This window comes from Carcharodon carcharias, chromosome 8 (genome assembly GCF_017639515.1).
Source record: "Carcharodon carcharias isolate sCarCar2 chromosome 8, sCarCar2.pri, whole genome shotgun sequence".
NCBI lineage: Eukaryota > Metazoa > Chordata > Chondrichthyes > Lamniformes > Lamnidae > Carcharodon > Carcharodon carcharias.
In genome coordinates, this window is record NC_054474.1 from 127,542,640 (window position 1) to 127,551,225 (window position 8,586).

The window sequence follows — 8,586 nt, forward strand, 5'->3', positions numbered from 1 at the left end:
CAATTGTCCATGACAATCCATCAAATTGCCAACTTCAGGAGGGAACGGATGACAGTTGTAGGGGCAAAGTAATGTAATAGGTATTCTGCAATTGTCTGTGCATCTGTTCATAGCAATGCATGAAGGCTCTTGGCTTGTGGTGTCAGCATCAGTAAAATACAGCTGCACAACCTCATGTGATTGCTGAGGTGATCTAAATATGTCTGCTGACATCTTCTCTCTCTGTGGACATTGTAATGTTGCATGCACTTTATTTTTCACAAGTCATTTGAAAACTGTTATTTTCCCTTTATACTAAATGTTGATGATTACTGTAAATAAATACCGATAAGCCTCAAAGGCGGAAAGAAATATAACACGGGTTCGAGCAATCACCAGCCCGAGAATGAAATGTGTTCAGTTTATACTGGCTGGCTGAATCCAGAGATTGAGTTGTGGCCTTTAATCCACAGTGATACCAACAGGTCGCTGTGACCATTTGTGGGTCTTTTGCTGATCAAGATTTCGTGCTTCCCGCCGCTTCTTTCAAAAACAAAACCATTCAACTTTTTCTTTGGATGAATTTGCCTCAACACTATACATGAGTACAAACATCGGAAGAACATCTTTTGCTGCATACATGTAACACATCTCACTTCTCCCATCAGCTGTCCTGTAATCTCTGAGTTAGGTTGCTTCTGTGGTGCCCATCTTAAGGATAGATTTTTGTGCAGTACTCACAGACTGCCCAAATTCTCTCAGGTACAACTCTTAACACCAATGGAGAGGCTTCCAACCTACTGGCTGGGGTACATTTGAATCTAGTTCCCCTGAGGTGAATGGCTAGCCTGTTGACATGGCGCAGCATCCAGGCTTATCTCCCACTGTTCTGGTAATTCTCCCACTGTAGAAATCAGTTGGTCTTAGATTGAACCAGACCAGAGCAGACCATAATTGGACTTAAGTATCCAAACAAGGTCCAGAAGAAATGTGCAAAAGAAGGTGGACTTTAATTGGTATTGCAGCCCCTAGTGCCCCTCTGTATGTTTTCAACCTTCAAAGGTTGTCCATGGGTTTTGACTCCGACCCGTCACTTTTTTTTTATGTGGGTAATATGTTGGAAGTTTACAAAGGCAGTTTGAAGTTACCCCAACCTCCTGAGAGAATTTAATGTTGTCCTACCCATCTCATACATCTTCTTTATTGCTCTCCACTCTGATTCTTAACCATTTCAAGCCTGTTAATCTGCCTGCTGCAAAGTTCCGTTCTGGAGATATCCTTTTTTTTAATAACCAATATCTCTTTAACTCTGTCAGATTAATGCCTGATCTCAGCTGGCATTGTATGGTCATTGGCATTGGTCTCCAATCTTAAGTGTTTATAACCACCCAACTTTCTCAGGTGATTTAAGGCAGAGAGCATTTTGCATTATCTGTGGTAAGCGCTCTCACTTCTGAGTCTGAAGGTTGTGGGTACACATCCCACTTGAGAGCCTTGAGCACAAACTCTAGGTTGGCACTTCAGTGCAGCACTACCAGAATGCCGTACAGTACTGACAAGCCAGTGCTGCCTTTCAGATGAGATATTAATTCAATGTTCCATCTGTTTTCTCAGGTGAATGTAAAAGATCCCTTGGCACTATTCCAAGGAACAGCAGGGCAGTTCACTCCATTGCCCTGCCGGTATTTATCCCTATATATTGATGTTACAGCCATTGAGTTCCACATTCATTCTTGGTTCCTGACTCTTTGTTCCAGTGGCTGAATCACTTGTGCATCTGGACTGAAATACTGACTTCCTGTAATGTTGATATGTGTGTTCAACATAAAACATGTTGCTTGGAACAGGGCTGTCTTGACAGTGACACAACAATTTCCAAAATTGCACTGACACAAACACACAGCTTGCAGTCTCCGCGCTAGGTTTAATTGGTGTTCTGTTCATCCATTGGAGCATTGTTCAAGATTCCCAGCTGTTTATTCTCCCAGAAGTTTCAGCTGAATTTATTCTCAGGCAAACAATTAAACTCCTCTACTGTACTAGGATGTGCTATCTTAGTACAGCAGTAGAATTACAGGAAAGGGAGAAATTTTTGTTTGATAAAGGACTAACGTAGATTTTTTTTAAAAATTAATGGAATTAGCCATAAATGGTTTATTTTAAAATAATGTAACAAGAGTTTTTCCTCAATGAAGGAAGAAGAGTCCTAATTGGCAGGATCTGTCACTCTACTGTGTGAGTTGTATTCTTCTATGAGACATTTCACGCAAGTGTTGCTTTAGTTCATAGAAGTGTTGTATTACATTTGCTGCAGTTCTGACAGATATTTCTCTGAAATCAGATTATGTGCCAGCTTTCCTATAAGCTCAGTTGACTGTTTTGTCCTTTGGGAAATTTCGAGTTGAATCAGTTGTTATGTCAGTGACAGTGACCGTTATCACAATGCAGATTTCATCAGCAATTACTCCAAGTGATAGCTAAGTGTACTCTGGCAGAAACTCTGCCATTTTAACCACTTATAGTGTAAAATAATAGTGATAATTCAGAGCAGAAAACCATGTTTGATGCTCTGTCTGAGGTCAAGATCTCAGCCAGTGTTGAAATGTGGTAGTGCACATACACTATTGTTCCAAAACACTGCTGCAGAGTGACATTATTATTACCAAGAATCTGCCTGATAAATATTCCCTCTTCCTCTGCACTCTATCGATGATAAAGCATTCAAAGACAAAACAGGACAAGAATTCTCCATGGCTGTTGCACTTTTCTGGAATAGGGAGCAAAGTGAACTTCCCATCAGCTCCACGCACACCAGAAATCAAATATTTGTGCGTGAAGACATAACTTACCCCATAGACTATTGTAAACTTAAATACTCCTTAAACCAAAACTGGTGTCCTCACTGGATCTGTCATCCAATTAACTAATCTCTTAAGACTTGTGTTGTACAGAGGCAGAAGTGGTCCCAAATGTAATCTTAATACAAGAGTTTTATTAGACAGTAGGCTTTAGAATACTGTTACTGAGCTGTCATTAGGATTTCATTGCATTATGAGGCATGTGAAATAGCTATTCAGTGTCCACCTGAACTGGGATGGACAACCAGCAGTACAATTGTAGACTTTGCCCATTAAACTTTGGTTGTAGCATTTTGAGTTCTGTAACATTAGCTTTAAGTTACTGATGTTACTGCTTATTCCAACCTGACACTAAAGATGAGAACAATTTGACCTGATGAACTGGATGAGCAGAAACTTCTTTCAATTAAATATCGGGAAGACTGAAGCCATTGCTTTCGGTCCCATCCCCAAACTCCATTCCCTAGCTACTGGCTCCATTCTTCTCCATGGCAACAGTCTGAGATTAAGCCAGTCTCTTTGAAACCTTGGTGTAACATTGGACTCTGAGCTCAGCTTCTGCCCTCCTATTGTATTTACTAAAACTGTCGATTTCCACCTCCATAACATCACCTGACTTTGTCCCAATCTCAGATCATCATCTGAAACCCACATTCATGCCGTTGTTACCTCTAGACTCAATTATTCCAATGTATTCCTGACTGGTCTCCCACATCCTACCCTCCATAAACAAAATCATCTAAAACCTTGCTCCTTGTGTCTTAACTCCCACCAAGTCCTGTTCTCTTTACTCACTGTTGGCTGCTGGTCAATCAGCATCTTGATTTTAAAACTCTTGTCCTTATTTTCAAATCCTTCCATGGTCTTGCCCCTCCTTCTCTGTTATCGCCTCCAACTCCCAGATTTCTAGTTTCCTCTAATTCTGGCCTCTTGTGCATCTCCAATTTTAATTGCTGCACCATGGATTGTCATGGTTTCAGGTGCCTAGGCCCCAGGCTCTTGAATACCTTCTTCTGCCTCTTTACCTCACTTTGACCAAGCTTTTGGTGTTGACCTGGATTTCTGTGCTCAAGTCTCTGGCATGAGACTCAATTCCACAATCTTCAGACTCAGAGATAAGAAGGCTACCACTGATGTTGTGTCACATATTTACATCCTACACAGTCTTGGAAGTATCAGTTCATGGAGGTAACATTTTATGGGTTGATTGATTCAATGATGAGAAGAATGTAAAGCCCCATTGAATTTGAATGATACTTATCTTACAGATTGATTGTTCTAAAGAAAATTTACAGAATGAATGCAAAGATTGCAGGTTTGGGCCTGTATTGGGAAAATACTGTGCTTGAAATAATGTTATGTATTGATGGTACAGAATGCTACAAAGAGGTGATAAAAACCTCAGGCAAATGATTAGTTTCTAATCCTTATTAGGTTACAGTTAAAGAAGAAAAAGTGATGTCCAAGTTGACCTGTGGTCCCGTTTTATTGTGCATTCGTATTAGAAGTTTGGCATCGTTGAAACGCTTGCAGATGCAAACCTGCGCAGGATAAAAGTGCGAGAGAGAGACACACACACACACACACACACACACATGGATTTACCCAACTAAAAACAGAAAGTGCTGGAAAAACTCAGCCTGCCTGCCAGTATCTGTGAAGAAAGAAACAGAGTTATCATTACAAGTCCAATATGATTCTTCTTTGGAGTGATATTGGACTCAAACGTTAGGCAGGATTTTCTAGCCTCGACACCAGCAGGCATTGTCGCAGGCAGGACGGTAAAATTTGAAGAGCTGTTAAAAGTCAATGGCTTGGTGTTGGGGCTGGAAAATCCCGCCCATTAACTCTGTTTCTCTCTCCACAGATACTGTCAGATTGGCTGAGTTTTTTCAGAACTTTCAATTTTAATTTCAGATCTGCAGCTTCCCAAGCACTTTGCTTTTATTTTAGATTTACAGAATGTTTATCTCCTGGCGTGTGTGTGAAATTTGGAACTGACTCTGAAGCGGAGTGAGACAAACTCAATAGGTTGCTGGTCTCTTAATCCCTTGGATCACTGTAGTCTTGGGTTTCCTATTAGTTTGGTGTAGTGTCTATTCAATGAACCATTTGGGCTTGATTCATGGTTTGATGGATTTCTGTTTTGCTAAATTGGCTGATTTGTTGCTGGATGGTTACCCCTGTCTGTCATTTATATGACCAATGTGTTCTTAATTTTTGGTATCACACAAACGCATTTTATCTTGTCTAATGCTCTATGTTGTCCAGCCTTGGTTGTAACGTGTGCCTTGGCCATTCACTTTGTATCTGCTGTGTTCACATTCTGCATTTTCCCAGCATCCTTGACGTTCCTCAGGCTTTTGCAAGGAATGGAGAAAATGGATAGTACAAACTCAAAATATTTTGTGGTTTATTGGCTCAATAGAATCTGAACTATTGCAGTCTGTCACTTCATGACCCTATGGAAAGCAATGATGCTGAACATGAGCCAGGAGCTAAGATTCTGATGCCAGCTGCCTCTGTTGTGTTAGTGTCACTGGGGAGATGGGACCAGTAGTTCCATAAGTCCTTCTGGTTTTCAGTCTAGTTGGATGTTGTGAATAGTGCAGTTCCAAAGCAAAGACTGGATGGCCAAGATTGAGACTGTTTAGGTCTGGTGCAATAGGATAGATGTATTAGAAGAACATGAATTAGTCAGATTCAACTCATCATCCCAATTTAATAACCAGAAAAACAGGAATGCTCCTTAGTAGGACACACTAGCCTCAATTCAACCAGTGTCCTACAAGGTGAAACATCCACCAAATGAGTAAGTAAGAGAGAAAGAATGAATAAACTTGAATTCACTCCCCATAGGAGTTTAGAAGAATGAGAGGTGATTTTATTGAAACATATATAAGATTTTGAGGGGACTTCACAGGTTAGATATTGGGAGGATGTTTCCACTAGTGGGGAAGACTAGAACCGGGAGACACAGTTTAAGAATAAGAGGACTCCCTTTTCAGACGGAGATGAGAATTTTTTCTCTGAGGGTCGTTAGTCTGTGGAACTCTCTTTCCCAGAAAGCAGTGGGGGCAGGGTCATTGAATTTATTCAAAGGCTGAGTTAGACATATTTTTGATAGACAGTGGAGTCAAGGGTTATGGGAGGCAGACAGAGAAAAAGAATGTGTGAGAGAAAGAGAGCGCAAGAGACAGGGAAAATGATAAACACCCTGAATTTAAAATTTTCATCCTTGTTCTCAAACCCTCTTATTTCTGTAAACTCCTCCAATCGCACAATCCGGCTGTGCCTTCAGGCACCCAGGCTTTATACTCTGGAGTTGAAACCACAACCACATCAGCCATGATCTTTATCGAATGGCAGAACAGACTCGAGGGGCCAAAAAGGGTCTGTGTGTGTATTATATATATATGTATTTTATATATATATATATATATGTGTATATATATATATATATATATATATATATAGATTCATGATGCTGATCAGGATATCACAACATATACGGTGGTTGTCAGGAGAGACATCTTCCCCAGGAACAGCCTCTGTCATGGCAGGATCTCACATTGCACCACACAAGGAGCATGGATAATATGCCCCCCCTCTGTAGAATCAGGGCACCCCTACAATGTCTTTCACAACCTTAGGTCATCAAAAATTAGTCAATTAGGTATTCTTGAAGTGCGGTCACTGTTGCAATGTAGAGAAATTCAAAAGTAAATTTGGACAGCAAGATCCCACAAACTGCAGTGTGATAATGACCAGAGAATCTGTTTCTTTAATGACTACTCTGAACATTTAATCTGGTGGTGCTTGTATCAAAGAAAATGATTGCATTTTCATCAAGAAAGATGAAATTTAGGACCAAATTTCTTATGACAACAAGACAGACTTGAAATGCAGAGGGAACTGAAAGGTTGATTGTACAAGCCCAGTGGAGAACCACATCTCAAGTGAGCTCCGTCAGAAATAGAGCTACAAAGTTCTAGCTTCAGTTCTGCAACTCGCATTTCCTGTAAGGCTGCACCCCACAGGGACAACTGAATCACCCTGAAAATTAAACATATTTACAGGGCTAATCAACCTGTTTGTACCCACAACAAGATGATGAAATGAAGCTGGAAAATAATTAGGGACTCGAACTCAAGTTCTGTCGAAGGGTCATGAGGACTCGAAACGTCAACTCTTTTCTTCTCCGTCGATGCTGCCAGACCTGCTGAGTTTTTCCAGGTAATTCTGTTTTTGTTTTGGATTTCCAGCATCCGCAGTTTTTTTTTTGTTTTTATCTCTGGAAAATAATTGAAGTTTTTGTCCTCACTCAAGCCTGAGCTGCAGGGCCTCCTGATATTTCTAGAAGTCTTGCAAGTTAATAAGTGAAACAAGGGTTCATAGAATCAACACTGAAGGAAGCCATTTGACCCATAATCCCAAAAGCGCCATCCAATCAGTTCCATGACTCTGCTCCTTAGCTCCCCTAGACCTTCAGATTTCTCCCTCCACCCACCCTACGAAGAATACATTTAGTTCTCCCTCCTGCAAAAAAAGTCACCATTATATCTGCATATCTGCCACTGCCACCACCTCCCCTCCCCCTACCGCACTGACAGTGAATTTCAACTCACTGTATAAAATAAATCTCTCCTCATTTCTCCTCTGTTCATCTGACAGCTGCCCAAATTTGTGTTTCCCTGCTCACTAACCCTGCTGTCGCCAATAGAAACAACCTCTTCCTAGCCACTTCATCAAAACCCCCTTTCAATCTTGAAGACACCCACCAAATCTCCCCTTTCTGTTCCGAGGAGAAAAGAAAATAGAATGAAAATCTGGAATGAAAATCTGAAACACTCCTTCACAACGTCCCCAAATAAAAATTGACTAAAATATTCCGTTGGAAAAACATTATCCCTCGGATTAAAACTCTACCTGCACACCACGCATAATGTCTCATTCGCTATACCTGAAATGGTTGCTTGATCCGTAACAGCTTGTGCCATGCAGCATAAGTTTGTCACCCTCCTCTCTCTCCCCCCCACCCCCCCATCCCACACACAAACACACGGACAAGCCTTTCCACCAGCTGATTTCAGAAATCATTGCTGCTGACTCAGATGAGTCCTGTGACTCTTTGTATCATTTCATCCTGGAGATAGCAGCAAGAATATTTCCTAAAAAGCGATTATCAGGGCATTTAAATTTTTAAAATAAAGTTCGAACTGAAAATGTTAAACAAAGTCAAAAGCTCTGAGAATTTGCGAATGAGTTGAGACTTTAATGAGGGAGAGAGGTTGTGTTTGTGACATTTATAGAATTACAGAGAATGTACAACATAGGAATAGTCCATTTGGCCCAATTGATCTACACAAATATTTACCACGTGAGCCTCCTCTCATCCCTCCTAATCTCGTCCTGTAGCTGCATTTCCTTTCTCCCTCGTGTGCTTATCTAGCTACTGCTTAAATTTTTGTCAATTGGAACTCAAAATGCATTTCAAAATTAAACCAGTGATCATGATGTTTCTTTAATATGGGGGGAGGGAATTTTCCTGCATGCAAGTTCAGGAAGACAAATTAGAAAAGCTGGTAAAACAGGCAAAAGGCAAAGTCTGCCCTGGTGACCCCACCACCTGAGAGTACTCTCCAGGGTGAGAGAAGATGAGAGTATGACAACAGAGTGAATTTTGAACTTGTGGAGTCCATTGTGTAAGGGGAGTTGGATTAAAGAAGCCTGTGTGCTGATTCATCCG

At 40.9% G+C, this 8,586-nt stretch overlaps 1 protein-coding gene across 4 annotated transcripts in view; it reads left to right on the forward strand.

The window, feature by feature from the left end:
• abca2 (ATP-binding cassette, sub-family A (ABC1), member 2) overlaps positions 1-8,586 on the forward strand; it is a 592,304-nt gene that overhangs the window by 164,809 nt on the left and 418,909 nt on the right. The window lies entirely within an intron of this gene.